The sequence below is a fragment of the Oreochromis niloticus genome, linkage group LG11 (assembly GCF_001858045.2).
Source record: "Oreochromis niloticus isolate F11D_XX linkage group LG11, O_niloticus_UMD_NMBU, whole genome shotgun sequence".
Classification (NCBI taxonomy): domain Eukaryota; kingdom Metazoa; phylum Chordata; class Actinopteri; order Cichliformes; family Cichlidae; genus Oreochromis; species Oreochromis niloticus.
Window position 1 is genome coordinate 31,454,454 of NC_031976.2, and position 18,053 is coordinate 31,472,506.

An 18,053-nucleotide genomic window follows, 5' to 3' on the forward strand; every position below is an offset into this window, starting at 1 on the left:
CTTTTCAGCTGGGCGTCGTGTACCTGGAGTCAAGTGCTTTGACCGATGCATGAAGCTATACGTTTTTAGACATAAGTTGTAACGGCTCATGTCTAAAGTATTTATTACAGGGCGTGCTGCTGGGAAAAGCCTGTTCTAACGTTTGAGTCGAAGGTCTATTTTGTTTTGACTGGTCTTTCTGTTTCTCATCATTTCAGTTTATTTTGAAAAATCTCAACAGTATCTTCAGCTCTATTGTGAAAGGTTTATGTGGAAAATAAACAAGCGGACGGCGAAGCCACACGCTGGGTTTACCGACAACGCGTAAAAACAGTCGCTTGTCCGTCCGTAGTGAAGCTATTTTAAATATCAGAGAAAGAGAGAACTTTAAGAAATTCATATAGCCACTACAGTGACCATCAAAACGATGAAAAAATATTGCCGTAAACAGTTTATTTTGCGACACCATGAAACAAACGATGGTGTAATATGAAACGATAGACGTTTTCATATCTTCATCCGATATATGTCGTTATATTGAACAGCCCTATTTGATTTGCTGATTACAAATGTGATTGACGTATGAAGACTTATGCCTGAAGTAACAATTGAAAGTATCAAGTTTGCAGCAAGTGCAAAGTTAAGATTTAACATTAAAACTTAACATTTAAAGGCTTGTTTTAGGGCTTGTGTCCCTAATTCTTAAAGTCCTAGTCTTTCGTGCCTCACAGTCATTAAATGTTCATGTGTGCTCGGTGGTTGAGGTTTAAAATCACTCCCAGGTGCATGAAGATTTTCAATGAGGCAGCAAAAGCTTTGGCTTCTGTCTGTTGCATTGAACTCTTGCAATGTAGGAAAACTGGTTAGTAGGACGAAGTCTAAGATGCATTTACCATATGTTGCCTGCCAGTTCTCCTTAAAGGTTTGACTTTGCATAGAGCAATAAAGTACTCTGACAGCACTGGTCAGCAAAATTAAGTGATATCTTTTTCTTTCTCTGTGAGAGAGACAGAAAGAGAGACAATCTTGGCAACACTTAATCTTCAAAACAGCCAGACGTGTCCATGAAGGCTAGGCTACACCCTATTAAACATTGAAATGAAAAGCACTTATTAAGTTCTTGTCAACATAAATAAGTTTAGGCGTGTGCTGTGAGCCAGCAATTATAAACCAGTTCTTGGCCAGTTTCCAAACCTGTTGTAGTGAGCAGTATTTACTCATGATCGATTGTCAGCTGATTTTTGTTTTTAATTCCTTCAAGGTTCAGGGTTCCTCTGAAGCAGTTTCTTGTAACTAGGCTTCTATCTTTCTTATACTGCACATGTGAAAGGCCACAAGTTCCTAGAGTTCATGTAGGGGAAAAAACACAAGAGTACAAGAGTCCAGCGCTTGTTCCTGCAAATAACACGAAACAAATTGGATACAGAGACAGAGGCTGTTGAGAGAGGACAAGCCAGACTAGATGACCATCTGGCCCTTGCAGTGTCAGTGACCCAACCAATATGCTGTTGATCTTTTTCCCTTAAATAACTCCAGTCTTTATTGCTACAGCCTTTATCAAAACCTCAGATCATGGAAGAAAAACTCTGGGTCGTAAACAGTGGGTTGTTCGCTTGATTACAGTTGCGTGCTAGTGCTAGTGTGTGCGTGAGTGGAATCTTGTTGATTGTCTGCATGAGCTGATTGGTGGTGATTTGTGCGAGGGAGGGATGGAGTGACAAAGTAAATTGAGGTGGGGAGTGGAGTTGTTGACTGCCAAGTTGTAGGCTCACTCTATAACTTGTCTGCAGCTTGCTGCATAAGTCATGTTTTTTTCTTGGGGCTTTTCATAACACAAAAAGGCAGCAAAGCAACAACTAGGGTCCTCTCAAAAGACATTAATCTGAAGCTGGCACCGCTCTGAAATGATCACCTCTCACTTCATAAGTCTTTATTATGGTTTAACAACCCTCTAGAGTTGAAGATTGCTCTGTTTGTTTGGGGTTTTTTTGTTCTCTTTCATGCACTTCTCAATAATTAAAGCCTGAGGTTAAGCAACACTAACTTGCCTTTTTAAAAAAATTCTGTTTGGGGTACCTATTGGGACTAAATATTGGTTCACAGTATGAAGGAAAGCCATGCCTCCCAGTGGTGATGCAGCATTGTGTCACTGCTACTGGATTTCAACACGAAAACACGGCTACTCTCGCAGAATCCAGGCGTGTGATTAAGAAGTTGGCAAAACAATGCCTGAGTGCCTTTTTTAATGTCTTTTTTTTTTTCTTTTTCACAGTTTATTACTTGTGTAAAACTAAGAAATATGGAAACAATCAGCTGACATTTGTCCAGGAGGGAAATTCTAGGGCTCTGTAATTTAGTCATTTGTGTAAGAGGGTGGCAGTTTGGAGATTTTTATTTATTTATTAGGATTTTATTGGAAAACATTCCCACTCACATTTCCAGTGGCTTTGACTCTTAATTAAATGCAGCCTCTAAGCAACCCTTTTATAATTTACGACTGTATGATGACAGAGACGAAAGAAATCCTGTCTCTTCAGCAGAAAATATACGCATGTCTGATGGTTTAATGCTACATTCATGCAAATATTGCCTGCTGTCCTTGTTTCAGCTCAACTATTTGTTCTTTCATTTTTCTCTTTGCTTCTCTCTTTGGTACCCCTCCCTTTCTCTTCTGTTCTCTGCTCCTCCCTGTCATCACCTTGGCAAAAACCCTTTCACAGGCCCTGAAACGCTTAATTGACTTTTCATTGGCACAAGCTGTAATTGGCTTTTAATCACCGTTTTACATCATGTTTTGAAATTCAAATCAGCAGTGTCAGCTCAGAGAAAGGGGCCTCTTCAGTGCTTTGCTGTCATTCACGGATGCTACAAGAGGAGCATCTCAGTATTGATGGCATGTTTAACATCTTTCACTTGCTAAGCGAGTGAACGGAAACTTCAGGGTTTGTGTATAAGGTCCCTTCTGCAAGCACCAATCTACAGACTGAGTGATACTTGATAGAAAACATTTGGTTTCGCTGTGGCTCTTTCAGACAGGCAGCAGTTATGAGACGTTTGCACCGTTTGCACAAGAACTCAGTTGGAACCAGGTAGATGGTGCCTTTCTTGACCTCACTCACCATTTAATGCTAAAAGAACCCAAACAAAACCCACCAAGTTCTGAGTATCATAAAACTAATATGTCCTATCCCAGTACATGCAGTGGAAAATAATGGACAGCTTAATTTATGTAAAAGTAACAGTAAAAAGCAAAGGTAATGATAAATACGTCAACAACCTTAAAAAAAGTGTGCATTGTGTTATGCAAACAATGCTTTTTTGTTCTTATGGTGTGTGTAATGTAACTATACAGAGAGAAATATGTATATAGGTTGATGGGTTCCATTTATAAACTTGCCATGGATTTGGCTGAAGGCCACATCAGGCATGAAGATGTGCATTGTGAGCACTGTTCGATAAGTCAGGGTCAGTCTTCCACCTCCGCTCAACACTCTAAAAGCAGTTCCCACGCTCTCTGTTACCGATGGATGAGAGATGAGAGCAGGCGTGTACCCTTGGATGGCATCAGTTTTACAGTACCCTTTTTTTGTGTGTGTGTGTGTGTGTTAATTTCTCTCTTTGTTCTGACCAACTGTGAACCTGCCAGCAAAGCCTGAGCCGTGCATCAAGATGTCTGTAAACTCCTATACTTCAGCATGGCCTGTAGTTATTTGTGCTTTGCTTGGATAGCAAATCGCTTCACGATTCCCAGCTCTAACCCTTTCTCACATTGGTTAGAGAGCCATAGGAGACAAGGATTAGCATACATAAGTGTTTTTTTTTCCTTCACTTTCTGTCTCCCTTTCAACTTTTAGCTCCTTTTTTTTGTTTTTTCACATCAACCCTCTCTCCTTTTTGTCAATTCCTGTCACTTTCTCTATTTCCTCCTTTCATTTTCTCCTTTTTGCTCCTTTCTGTGTTTTCACTCTCTCCTCTCCCTGGTGGCTGAATGATCGTGAGTGACGTTTAGCAACTCTTCAGCCGCCAGGAAGGCTTTGGGAGAGAGCCCACTCTTTTTAGAGCATCCGTGATGCTCCCCAACAAATTGTGACACTAAGACGAAATGTAAGCTGGCAGCCAGCGTGTAAACCGTTCAACTCCTTAGACCCTGGACAGGTTTTTTTTTTTTTTCACTGCTGCATAAGACTTATTTCATTCTCCTTTCACTCTCCTTCGGCACCCAGCTGGAGAATGGAAAATAATATTTTAGATTTTATTTATTTATTTTTTTTAACTTCTGGAACAGAGCAGAGGAAATCCTGTTGCTCAACAATGCCTACTACCACAGTCTTTCAGCTGCTCCAGTGTCTTTCCTTAAATTAAGGTTGTAATTCAGTCAAAGATTTGCACTTAAATTCCTCGTTTTCTCACTCGTTTCTGTCTCACCTCCACTAAAACTTTCCTTTCAGTTTTCATTATCATTGAACTGTCAGGACAAAACCTCCTTGTCGTAAATCACAGTTCTCTTTTCACCCCAGCAGGAGGGATTCATTTTCCAATTCACTTGCCACATGTGATTAATTTTAGTTGAATTGTGAGGGAGGCAATTATGATTTCAAGTAATTCATGTATTACTTAACATTGAATAGACTCCTTAGGTCATCATTCAGGCACTATATTAACTTTAAATAATCAAAAATAAAAAGACTGTGATAATGCACATTCTGAAACTGAAATGGGAATTCCGAGCATTAATAAATATCTTTCGAGTTTGTCACTTGGCAGATTCATGTGTTATTAAACACCCAGTCAAATTTGAATGAATGGAAAAAATTAAGTAGATCAAATGATTGAAGGTCTATGCTATTTGCCAGTAGCTGATCTAATCATTCAAATGCTCTATTCTAGTTCATTAATTCTGATGTTCTGAAACACTGTAAAATTCTAACGTTGTTGCTAAATCTCGATGTACATATGCAGGTTTATTATTTTTAATAGTCCTACTAATGCACTACACAGTTGCGTGGACTAATTCGCCCATTTGTGCACCACCCTAATTGGTACACTATGTGCAATGTAAATAAAAACAGAATGTACAAGTCCGAGATATTCTAGTATTTTATGATTAATACTAGCTTTAATTTGATGGCAATTCAATTCATTTCAATTCAATTCAACAAGTCTCACAACAGTGGGGATGGGGCAACAAAAGACTAAAATAATAAGTGGCACTGAAATGAGAGAGCTGGAGCAACATTTTATAACCAACTGACAAAATGTCACTTAACCTAATTAGCTGATTGGTTAAAAAAAAAAAAAAGAAAGAAAAAAAGAGCAATTTAGAGAGGCAAAGTGTTTCAGATGTAATGCAGGCTGAAGCTGTAGCATACAGAGAAGAAGCCATATGTGACCATGATCCATGGGTCTCGGATTTGCAAGTCATTGCTAGAGCAGGGCGATATGACCAAAAATATTTACCATGATATACATTTGAAAATTTGCGATAACGATATAACTGACGATATAATTGACACTAGACAAAATACTTTACAACTCCACAACTTTGATGGTGTTTTTTGCACAAATAATGTATTTTCACTTAAACAAGCAGCTGTTTTTTATGTGCATTAAAGTTATATAAAAATTAACAGTGCAAATGCAAATCATTGCTGACAGTTTAACCAAAAGGCATTTCCAGTGGAAACTGGCTGACATATCCTCAGCAAAACCATGTATAATATCCACAAAACTTAAAAAGAGGTTATACACACACAATACGGTAATATTATGTTGAAGCACAGTACGTATCACTCCACAAGGCTTCTGCCTACGATAGCCGTAATGCTCCGACAATCCATCAAGCGGTGCGGCTTCGTAGCTTAGCAAAGTCGTACTGAAACATCTGACAGATTTTCGAGCGCCGTGTACCACATAAAATCGTTTCGAGGTCAGTAAACACAACCAGAATTCATACATAAGGCACACGGGATTATAAGGGACACTGTTGATTTTCAGAAAAATCAAAGGATTGATTTTAAGTGTGCCGTATTTTCCAAACAACACGGTAATAACGACGGCCCGCTAGCATGTGCTACCAAAAATAGTGCTTTGTTGTGTATCTGACGGACGAAAGCTAAACCAGTTCCACACCACTGAAGTTGCAGCATTTTTACAAACCAATTCTGGTTCATCCGTTTCATTCAACGATCCACTTTCGCTCTTCTCATTCTGCGTCGCCGCCATGTGCGTATGTAAACATAGGCGCTGCGCATGCGCGTTTTACCCATATTCTATCGCGATATTTCATTTTCCTATCGTTGCCCAAAATTACACCGGTATTACCGTGAACGGTATGATATAGCCCAGCCCTAGTCATTGCATTGTTTTTCTACACAGCGCCCACACTTTTTTGGATTTGGGATGTACATGAGCAGTGCATCAGACGCTGTGGGTTGGGATGATAAATGCTGGCAAAGAAGATGGTTTGTATGAGCTTATTTAATTGTAATAAGGGGATAATCCTTAAATTCCAGCTGGCTTTAATAAAAATTAGAAGTTCCTAATGTAAAATGGTCACAGTATGGTGTCACTGTGGCTCGCCTGAGCTGCACTGTCCTGGTGAATAAGGGCTAAAATTCTCAAAAATAAAATCTGTAGAAAAACCCCAAAACATAAAAAGTCACAGTGGTAGAAGTTGTTTGTGGTGATAACTCTGCTCGCCATCAATACGACTCTTCACAAAATCAATCCACCACTGCTTTTGATTATCAATCGATAAGAATTTAATTCGGGAGAATGAGCTGTTCTGCAAATTTTGGCTTGCAGGGCAGATACGTTGGACAAGGGCATAGCTAGTTTAAGAAGCTGTGTGCTGCTGTACCAGTAAACGTAGTAACTGATTGAGCGGGAAAACCACAAACTTAAATGTCAATGGTAAAACCGCACACACTGTGTAAAGTGTCACTCCCACATTAGCTCAGTGGTTCAGCAACCTCTCATATTAAGCTTCAGCAGGTCTTCTGTCCAACCCTTCATTACTGATGCCCCATTATCAGAATCTTTGTCCCTCTGAGGCTGTGAAACCAGACTGATAACGAGGCCTGCCATTTGAAAGGCCACAGTATTCTCACTGTGTCATGTCTCATTACAAACCACCACGATATTTGTTTACAACCTCTCCTGGCCCCTGAGCTCTCTTATCAAGACCTTTTTTTGTAAGAGCCCCTGCAGTCCAAAACACCTTCATCAGAGGTGGGTCTGACAATTTCTGCATTAGTGTGAAGTGCAGTTGCACTCTATATTTTCCACCCTCTGCTGCCCCCTCCTCAATTATTTTTTTTCTTTTTCAGTGAGATGAGTCTTATTTCTGCACAATTGCACTGATTGTAATCTATTCCAGCTTTAAAAAATAAGAGCTCAACCTGAAATGAAGCCATTCATCACAGAGTAAACAGCATAGGAGAAGGGCAGGGGCAGGAGAATGTTAAGAGAAAATGCTTGGGGTAGAGGCAACAGAAGAGAAATCCATGCTGAAAAAGCAAACAAAGCATGACACCCTTTGCCTGACAGAAGTTTGCCATCCCCTGCTCTCCTCACGAGGATGTGACATTTAAGAGGGTGGTGTCTTGTTATTGCAGGCCTAATTAACATTCCACGTTACGCCAGCTGGAGATGGACACCCTGCCAGTGCCGTCCCCCTTTTCACCCTCGTGTTTGTCCATGAAGTTCTTTGCTTTCTCTAAGTGTAACTGGCTCTCAGTGTTCCCTCATGCCCTGAGGTCTTTATTGTGTGACGATGCACACGGGCTCTGCCAATGTCGTCTCAAATGTTCCACTGTGGTCAGTCTATTTGCCATTGCCAGAGGTGTCAGGCAGTAGTAACCATGGTGACAGTGTAAGGTCTGAATTGTTGGAGGTGTCGGAGCCCTCGGGGGTGCTGCAGATCTAACTACAAGAGTCTGTCGTGCCCAGTGAACTTTCTCTGTCAGGTCAGTTGCCGTCTTATGACAAGATGTCAAAAGTGTCACAAACGTCATCCCAGCGCCGAGTGAAACTGTAACTGGAACTGTAAAATAACGTTAATTTTTATGAAGACGTATTTAAATTGAAATATGTTTCTTAATATATCAAAGTGGCCGTGTCTGTGGAAGTTTCTCTTTGACAGTTTTGCTTCCACCACGAATGTTATGATTGCTGATGTGATTATTTTTGCATTTTTATTTCAACCTCCAAGCTGCCGTTTTTAGAATGGGTTTAGAGGAGAATTCCTGTCTGACCAAATCAATTACCATCGGTTTAAAGCAGTAAACCGGTTGGTTAAATTTAAAGATCCCAAAGCAACAGTTAAATAAATGGGCGACTTTAGTCTAAGAACACCTGCACAACTTCCAAACTACCATGAGGATGGTTTTGGCAAAGGACTTCTCTCTGAAGTAAAGTAGGTTTAAAGCAGTAAGCTGATTACTGCGCAAACTTATTATAAGTTGATTTAGCTAGACTGTATATAAAAGCTGGACATAACATAACTGATGACAATTTTTTGTAAACTTCTGTGAACTAAACCAAGAATCTCAGGATCCTGTTCACTCCTATGCTAGTGATTTGTTAAATATAGACAAGCTTAGTATGTAGAAATATGTGAGTATTCAAGGAACAAGTTTTTGCTTTATGTCAACACCATTTTTATATAAACTTGTATACACAGGACCCCCCCCCCCCCCCCCCCACATGTCAAAGAGTTGAAGTTGTTACCCCATGGCTTTACTTTTCAGACCCTGAATGCTATGACCATCATTTACATGCATTTCTATAGAGATTAGAAGGGAATTTGGGGATCTTTTTTTTTTTTTTAAATTATGTACTTCTATCACACACAGTCGATATCGCCACAGAGCTCATTTAAAATTTGAAGTAACTCTTCAAAAATTTTACCCCAAAAAACACGAGTTTTTTGTTTTTATTTAGTTTGTTTTGATGTTGGTAATGATCAAAGCAACGATTTAACAAAAAAGAAAAAAACCCATCTCTATATTCACTCGCCATCCTTCAGTGCTTTCCAGAAAGAGCTGAAAACATTTAGTGTGTGAGAACAAGGAGCAATCTGACATGCAGGGCAGGGGGTACAGAACTGAAAGAAAACAGAAAATTGCAGACAACAAATAGTGGATAGTGACTTTGAAGTATATATATTTTTTTTTTGGTACAGGCGCTGTACTTGCCTAACTTATTATACTTGATGCTTAGATGTTATCCTTTTTGCATAAAACCTTAAAAACACTCTCTTCAATGGAGAAACAGAACGACATAATATCGGACGTTGCTGCAAAGAAAGTAAAATCAAGGTTATAGAGTTCATGGACCTCTTGGAAAAAAAAAGAAAAAAAAAAGCGAGACCTCTTTTTTTTTTTTTCCCTGCTGTTAGTCCTCATTTCCTAAAAAGGGGGTAAAAAGCTTAGCTATGTAACAACAGTTTGATATTAGAGCATGAATTTTTGAGTAAAATTAAAGGACCAATTTTTTTTGAAAGGTTATTTCAAATAAATTATGATTTAAAAAAAAAGCTTGAAGTATTGTTAGTCGCACAATTGTCACACTTGTCACATTGACAATATTGTGAAATAGTGTGAATGTGATGTATCCAACATTACCATAAGCAGTGGTGTGTGCACCTTAACCAAATAATACAGCATGAAGCTGTGCACAAAATGTGTCCTAGAATTCTTCAAACTAGCCAAAAATACACCAAATAAATTGGCCTCCTCCTGGTTTTAGCACATGTGTATGTGCTTTATTGTGATTTATTCATCACCTCAGTGTTTGGCTACTTATCAGCAGTGCAGGCAAGTATTGAGCTTGTGGAGATGATAGAACTGTGGGACTTGCTGTGCCGGGCTGGAACAATAGACGATGAAAATAAGAGTGGCAGTGCAGAGTTGGGGGGGTGGGGGGCGTTGTCACTCGTGTGAAAGATGGATGCCACACAGAGCCAGGGCTGAAAGTGGGACAGCTCTCAGAAGGACAACCGGGAGACAAAGGGCTAAGATACCAAAAAGCCTCACAATCGGCAGTCTGAGGAGATCTTTCAAGGACTGATTCAGCAGTCCTCTGTTTCATTCTTCAAGACATGCCAGTCTAATAAATAATAAGCATGCGCGGTTTGGTTTTGAAGTTTATGGCCCCTTCTCTGCTGTCAGTTCAAATCAAACTCCAATTTAGATTGTATTCCTCTGCGCATTTGTGCCTCTAACTGTAGTGCTTTCTCCCACTGGTAGTAAATTCCAGTGACATTTCATCGTCTTTGATATCCTTGATTGTGTACTTCACCTCAACTAAAACACAGCCTCTGAGTCTGTGCAGGTCTCTGTAGACTGTCTCCACTGATCAATTCTTCAGCCCATCTGTCTGCCAGGCTTATTCACAGGGCCGCACCATAGGCAGACGAACTCTCACGGCAGGAGTCTTCATTAAACCAATCCTCCCTACCTCCTCCTCTCCCTCCCTCCTTTCCTTTTTCTATCTCTCCACAGGCCTGGGGAAAGTTAATGAGAAGATTCGATCAGCTGGCAAACCACCCCCCACCACCCCCGCCCCCACCTTCCTCGACGCCATCCTCTTATCCCAGCCATTGTCTTTGTCCAGTGTTGCTGTGACTCACTGACATAGTTGGACGCTGGTGAGTCAATAATGGTCTAACCTCAGTTGTTTTTTGATGGGGTTAGATCAGTTAATTTGAGAAATATTGCTAACTGTTCCAAGTATCAGATGTAACTACAACAGTATTAACAGAGCTTTATCAGTTGTAGCATATGTTGTTCTGCCTTATGTTCATATCATAGCTTGATTAAAGCTGCTAAATAAGTGAACTTATATTAGCTGTAGTTTCTTGTTTGTATACCATTGGAAACTAATGATACAAAGTAATCCCATTTTTTTCTGTGATCGGTTACTTGTAAATGAAAATCCTGTAAATAGCTTTACCTCACTTCACACCAGTGTAAATCACTGCTGTCTTGATCTTAGGGTTCAGGCTTATGTTACTGTGCATACACACAGAAATAACACCTGTGTCTGTGTCTGGGCGGTATTTGTTATTTGTACCAAAGTTTTTATGTTGAAGTCGGGAATGGAAGAACACGGAAATGGGACAAAATATGTGAACAGCAATCTTAGTGTTATTTTCATCTAAGCTGTGTTGGAGAAGGCACATTTTTGCTGAGTATTAGGAGGACTAGAGCGTGAGGAACTGTAAACAAAAAACAGCTAGTAATATATGGTCACCATCAGCCTAAGAAGACTTGCCTCTTTACTGAAAAACCGTCACCATCAGAACCCTTATATTTTATACTTCTTTCTACCTGCTGCTATGCTGTGCTTTGTGCGAGGTGAGGGGGTGTCGGTTTGGCTCAGTTGTCCTGCCAGAGAAATGGATTTGCCATGATGGATGGCACCAGTGGCACTGTACAGGTCTCAGCCTGTTGCTGAATCACAGCTTTAAACTAATTTTGTGGGCACAGCAGAGCCGTTGTGCTTTGTGCCCGAGCTTGGGACCTGGCTCATCTAACAGCCCAGCTGAAGCTTGCATGCCAATTACACCCCCCCTCCAACCCCCACCATTGGCCAAGAAGAGCAGGCAAAGCAAGAAAATAAAGAAGTATCTGCTCACTTGCTGAGGCAAACACTTTGCTTTAGTGCCCTTGTAATTCAGTAGTGTAGGTAACAGCCATGGGCTGTAATATCCTGTGGGCGAGCACTGAGTTAATTTAATTATACTCGTCATGGTCACTTTCCTTCCCTGTAAAGATTGTTAACGTAAGTGTACTACTTTTATAGCCACAATTTCTGCTTGATTCACCACATCTCGGACATGTTGACATCTTGTTGTGATTTATAAGTAGCGTGTGGGGCTCAGATTTGTCTTAAGCGTTGAAGCTCAGTGAGCACTGTTTATCCTGTGCATGCTTTGAAAAGTGATGCAAAACCCAAACTGAAGAAATGTCCAAAAGTTTTTATTGATGGATTTAATTTTCCTCAAGATACTTTCATGTCACGCCCTGTTTTTAATTTTCCATAGACTGCTGCACTTGCATGTGTTTAGCGTAGATTAGAGGTTTGCTATTGTGTGACAGGAAATGTCTTGAATTCAAGGTCTGCATCACAGCAAAGAAGAATGTTTATTGCATAGTGTTTTGACCTTGAGCCCTTTCTTATATTAATTACTGGTTTTCCTGTTCTTTAGACTTCTGTGATTCGACTTAAGCATTTCCCCATGACATAAGATTTTGATGCAACTAGGAAGATGGTGAAGTTGTAGTTGGACTCGCAACCTGCAGGTTGGAAAAATCAAGTGCTTTCACATTGTTGGATGTCATCTCAGTCTGATATTCAGTGCCTTTATTTTTTTTTTAAACTTAGGATTTAATTTACTCTTATGGTGTAACAACCATAAATAATGAGCATAAACTGATTTAAATCAAGGTGCTTTTAGTCATGGTGAGTAAATGTAAACAGCTTAAAGGCGTGTTTGTTATGTTTTGGGGTATAATTAATCATGATTGTGCTCTTGACTCCAATCTCTTTGTGGTTGCTTTGCATTATTGTGCTTTTAATTTACTGTGTGAGAATTTTGACTTGGGGCGCTTTCAGAGTGAGACGCGACAACAGCAGCAGCTGCCATTTATTCTGCACGGCTCTCACCGGATTACACAGTGGCCTGCTCTGCATCCAGCAGCAACATTTTTGACATGGTCAAACTCGAGCAGCAGCAGCAGAAGACTGGGATTGAAAAACTGCTCATTCACGGTTCTCTACCCCCACAATGCCCTCTCTCTGTTCTCTGGTCAGAAATGTCATGCGGGTAAAATAGCATGGTGGCAACATGTTTCTGATACTTGGACCTTTTTTCACACCGACATTCTGACTTGTTACAATAGGGTAAAGCAAGGCTGCATAATGGTGACTGCATCCATTCAGCAGCAGTCAGGCTTTTGAACATGCTGCTTCGCTGCCATCGCTTACTGGGACACTTCTTATGCTGAGCACAGACTACACAATATTTTTGTTTATGTATATGATGGCCACTATTTCAGATTAGATGATTAGAGACATAAAAGCTTTGCTTCTTGTTTCTTTTTGTCAGTCAAGATTGTTGGCTTTCACGACATGCATGATGTCAGTGGAAAGGAGAGTGGAGCTAGAGAGTTAAGCGGTGTGTGTATAATAATGGCTGTCTATTCTGCTTCACAGTTCCACCTATCTAAACTGGATAATGAAGCAGTCATGGAAGACTTTTTGGAGGAAAAAAATGTGACATGCAAGTCATTGTGCAGGGACATTATAACGTACCCCAGTTATGAGAGATGTGAGAGAAAACAATCAACTGACATGCACGTTAACCATTTCCAGCAAGACCCTATGTTGTGTGTGTTGGACCATAACTGGGCTGTTATTGTGCAGTCTGAACTTGGTAAGCATTAATTCCACCTGTGTTTCCTCCCCCTGTGGAAATTGTGATGTAAGAATTCTGCAAATCCACAGTTTGAAAGGATATAGGCATGATCATAATTGGATCATGAATGAACTCTTTTTCTAATACACTGTTTTTCCAGTTCACGGTTTACCTGAATTATCTTTAAACATGAAAGCTTTCAACACGCTGGCATTTGTAACAGTTCAGGACACTTAAATGCCAAAAGCAACATGGCGTCACCTCAAGACAAGACCGCAGGACTAGTCTGAGGATGTTTGTACCTCAGTTTTAGTTAATAGTGGAAAAAGTTCTGGCAGTGAATCCAGCTTAAAAGAAATTCGTCTTAATCACGCAAAGTATGCTGCAGTTGTGCGTCATAAGGATGCGTTTTAGGGGGGGGGGGCTTTACCCTATAAGAATTGGTAAAACATTCTATACTCTTAGGACAGCTTTTACTGATGGCCTGTCACAATGCAGGTAGTGTTAGGAGGTGATACAAACATTAAAGTGACAGTATTGTTCTTCTGCTATCTTTGTGCACCCACCAAAAACTCCCTGGTCATCTCATCTCTCCTCCTCTTTTAGAATCAGACACAGGGATTCATGGCAGCAGTGTGTGACCTGGGACCTGTTTGGGTCTGCAATGCATTAAGATGAATACAGCCATCCCACTGTCAGATGATAAATGGCGGGCTGCAGGGAAGGCTCTTCACTATGTAAAAGAGGTGCTTGCAGACATGGCACTTTCATCAATCAGAATGGGAACCGCTGTAATGTTGTTACACCACAGAAAAGATGTACAGTCTGTTTCCGTGCAGCACACAGATGAATCCTCTTTGTCTGTTTGGATAATGCTTTTCACCCTCTGTGTTGCAGGGGACGTGATTTGGGTGCAGTGATGAAATATTTAGGTGCATAAAGTCCTTGTTTTGAGCTTCATTTAAAATAATCCCACCGTGTAATCAGCTGTCCTTACACAGGTGTAACGTCGCCTTATCTGCGCTACAATTTTTCCGTTTCGCTTAGACAGCAGCATCAAGGTCTCAATTAAAGTGACACCTGGTATCTCACATTCACACTTCCTCGCAAAACCCCAGCAGAGCTCCCTGACAGTGAGCCTGGAGCTGCTTAGTCAACACTTCAGAAACCCTGGAGATGATTTTGGGAAAGGTGCAATGCCCCCGGTGGAGTGACGGTGTGTTGCAACATAGGCCGCCAGCCTCTAAGATAAGAGCAGCAGACGGGTTTATGTGGGACACGCAAGGGTGAATAGTGCAGTCCCAGGTCACTGATAAAGAAAGCAAAAGGCAAAGGAATTTAAGGGGGTTATTTTTATCTTTTATTTGTTGTCTTTTTCTTTAGTGTTTTCTGTTGTGATAAAGGATCCAGTGTGAATTGGGATTTGGTTGTGGAAATATTTTGATTAGTCTTTAATGTCCCTGTGTTTGAGGAGCTCATTTAAGTGCCTTGGCTCAATAAAATGTGTATGTTTTTCTTTAAATTGCTTTCTAAATCTCTAATATCAGTACCCACACATATATCATTTTCACCATTTCTCAGTTCTCCTCCCTCTGGTATTCTCCTGCCTCTTCTACAAGCAGCACTTTCTTATAGCTCAGAGGATCTAATCATTCTCCTGGCTTTTCTTTTTTTTTACGCTGCTAATCTCCTCCCCGAACCTACTGTATCTCTACCTCCCTTTTCTCATGTCTCTTCCATCATGTTGCTACCCTCTCATTCTCTCTGCATGTAGCCGTTGAGTCGTAGCAGTTCTTGTGGCAGGAGGTGTGGTGTAACCCCGGCTGTTTTGGCAGATAAGCCTCAGCCTGCCCACCTGCTTCCCCGCTGCTTGTCAGGCAAATAGGACTTGCACTGTCACTGACATTCATTCGGCGGCAGGAGGTTGCCTCCTCGACGGATCCGCCACAGCCGCCTCACCGCCTCTAATTTTCATGCATGAGAAGGCTGAAGAGCATTCGACTCTCCTTGAAACAAACAGCAAAAGTCTCAAAAGAATTAAACCAGTGAGTGTTAAAATTGCTCCCTGTTTCAGTTTGAGATGAATTTTACGTTTATTTTCACTCAACCTTTATCTTACCTGTGGAGATCAGAGTATTGCTTTTTTTTATTCTGGCTATATAATCCAAACACAGTGTACAGAGAAAAAGCTGCAATGCCGAAAATCTAAATTCTAACAGATTTTGTTGATCAGTCTGTTATTTTTTTATGATTTTTTTTTTTTTGTTTTAAAGCCTTCCAAACCTGACAGTATCCCATTAGTCTGTATTTAGACTCCAAGTCTACAAACATGATCAACAAAACAAGGAAATAAAGGAGGAAGTTCAGTGCCGGTATACAAGCTCTAAAACAACATTTGGGCTATTTTAAAAATATCTGTGAGGATGAAGTCTGTCATTTTAGATTTGGGGAGTTTTACTCCTTTTTAGAGCTTGATCAAAATCAGGGAGCAACACATAAAAATCAAAAAATTCAAAGAAAACAAATCTCTGAAATAGTTTTTTTTTTTTTTTTCCTTCAGGAGAGACTGATTTGACTTCTTTCTCTTGTATGCTTTTATTTATACTGCCCTTCCTTAAGGGCATTGTCCTAATTGAAGATTTTAAAGCCATTGTGTTATGCCTGTGAAACTGGATGACAGCAGCTTGGGCAAGACTGAGAACCATCAAGTATAATGTTGTGAATACAGACTGCGTAACCATATGCCTCTCAGGCACTCATGTGAACACGGGCCTTTAGTGCTGTAATTCCCTTTAATTGATTTGTTACTACACTAATGGTGGTTATAATATTGAGTTGTCTTCTTTGATGAGCCAATCATCGCTGCTGTCAGAGAGGTACTCCTCCTTCGCTCAGGCACCAAACGCACTTCCTGAACTATGTACGCAGCTATTGAAGCCAGTTGTACATTTGTGGATTTACAGCACTGAGGCGGCAGAGCAGTGGGAGCTATATCTCTGTGTCTTGAGCCAAAGGAGTGATTGCCTGGTGAATAGTTGTATGGTAAAGGTCAATAAACAGTGGCTAGGTTATTGTGCGGCAGATTGAAAAGGAAATTATATTGCGGTGAAGACGGGGAGGTGTGTGTTTGCATGTACTGTTTTTATGTGTGAAATTGTGTGTAGAGGTGCAGCCCTGTGCTCTTTTCTTTCTGTCGTGAGTTTCTCTTGACAGTGAGTCTTCCAGCTGACCTGTCAGTGTTATTCAGCCTACAGGGCTGTGAAATGACCCACCACAGGGCTCACCTGGGGCACTGCAACCTCTTTTAGCTTTTCCCTTCACACTGTTGCTCCCTAACTATGTTTTATTCCTTTTCCTCTCTGTGTTCTCACTGCTTTATATTCACTCTCCACACCTCATTCACTCTGTCTTTTCACTCTTTCACACAGACAGAATTGCTGTACTTTCTCTCTATTCTCCAGAGACTTAATGTTTCCTGTTTGGATCCTGCTTGCAAGGCTTCAATAAGAATCGCTTAATGAAGTAAGAGGGGCGATGCAGACCCCTATTTTTTTTTTTCATAGACTACTGAAAATGTTCCAGGAATAGGAACAACCTATCTCAACAGCTCGTCTTGCTTTCTGTGTTTTTTGGCTGTGTCTGATGCTCTTCTATTATGTACAAGACGAGAATGCCAAGTTTTTTTTTTTTCCATTTTTGTGTTGTCTTCTCTTCTGCTGCACTAAATTTATCCCCTTATCCTCACAATACTCAAAAACACCCTGCCCTACCTGCAACTTTGAAGCTTCAGGTGTTTTATTGTGTGAGGTTGATTCTGGGAGCAAATTCATGCTGTTCTGGTCCCACATGTCGGAGCACTGTACTTTTGCTCTGATGGTGGAGAGATGGACGATTGAAAGAGATTGATCGTCATGGAGCAGACATCAGTCAAGCTGACAAATGGCAGCCGCAAACTTGGAAAGCCATTAGCGGACCAAGGCGGGAGTGAAGCCCGGCCAAGCCCCACTGATTTCCATGAGTCTCCTTTCTAAAGCACAGGCCGGCGCCAGGCCACAACACAGTGGTGGGTGTGAGCACCACCTCATGTCCCTTCTGGCCTTTGCTGCTACCAACCAGTATGTTGACATAGGGTTGATTCTCAGCCATTAATGAACAAACGCTCCAAAGAAAGGAGTTAGTCCATCATTTCACTTACCTGTCATGACTCAGGCAAAGAACTCACGTCAGTTGAAAATAAGGGCGTTGACTGGCATTATGTCTTACTGCTTATGGTTTACAGTGACAACATTAATGTTGCGATTCAAACAGATTCAGATTCAGACTAGGGCTGTTCGATATAACGATATATATCGGATGACGATACAAAACGTCTATCGTTTCATTTTACGCTATCGTTTGTTTCATTATTTTGATGGTCACTGTAGTGGCTATATTAATTTCCTAAAGTTCTCTCTTTCTCTTATATTTAATGTAACCACACTACAGACGGACAAGCGCTTGTTTTTATGCCTTGTCATTAGCAACAACGACGGTAAAACCACCTCGTGTCCGCTTGTTTATTTTCCACATAAACCTTTCACAATAAAGCTCAAGATCCTGTTGAGACTTTTCAAAATAAACTGAATCACGTGAAAGATGCAGAGTATTTACG

The 18,053-nt window shown here is 40.7% G+C and overlaps 1 protein-coding gene across 5 annotated transcripts in view; it reads left to right on the forward strand.

The window, feature by feature from the left end:
• sema6cb (semaphorin 6Cb) overlaps positions 1-18,053 on the forward strand; it is a 149,045-nt gene that overhangs the window by 32,858 nt on the left and 98,134 nt on the right. For 3 of the 5 annotated variants that reach the window (XM_005455148.4, XM_005455153.4, XM_005455154.4), the window contains exon 3: positions 10,485-10,630. The exons of 1 other annotated variant lie outside the window; for it this stretch is intronic. The gene's annotated coding sequence lies outside the window, so the exon portion shown is untranslated. Of the gene's footprint in view, positions 1-10,484; positions 10,631-12,193; positions 12,288-18,053 lie in introns of all 5 variants that reach the window. One more of the 5 variants, XM_005455151.4, reaches the window with a different exon arrangement.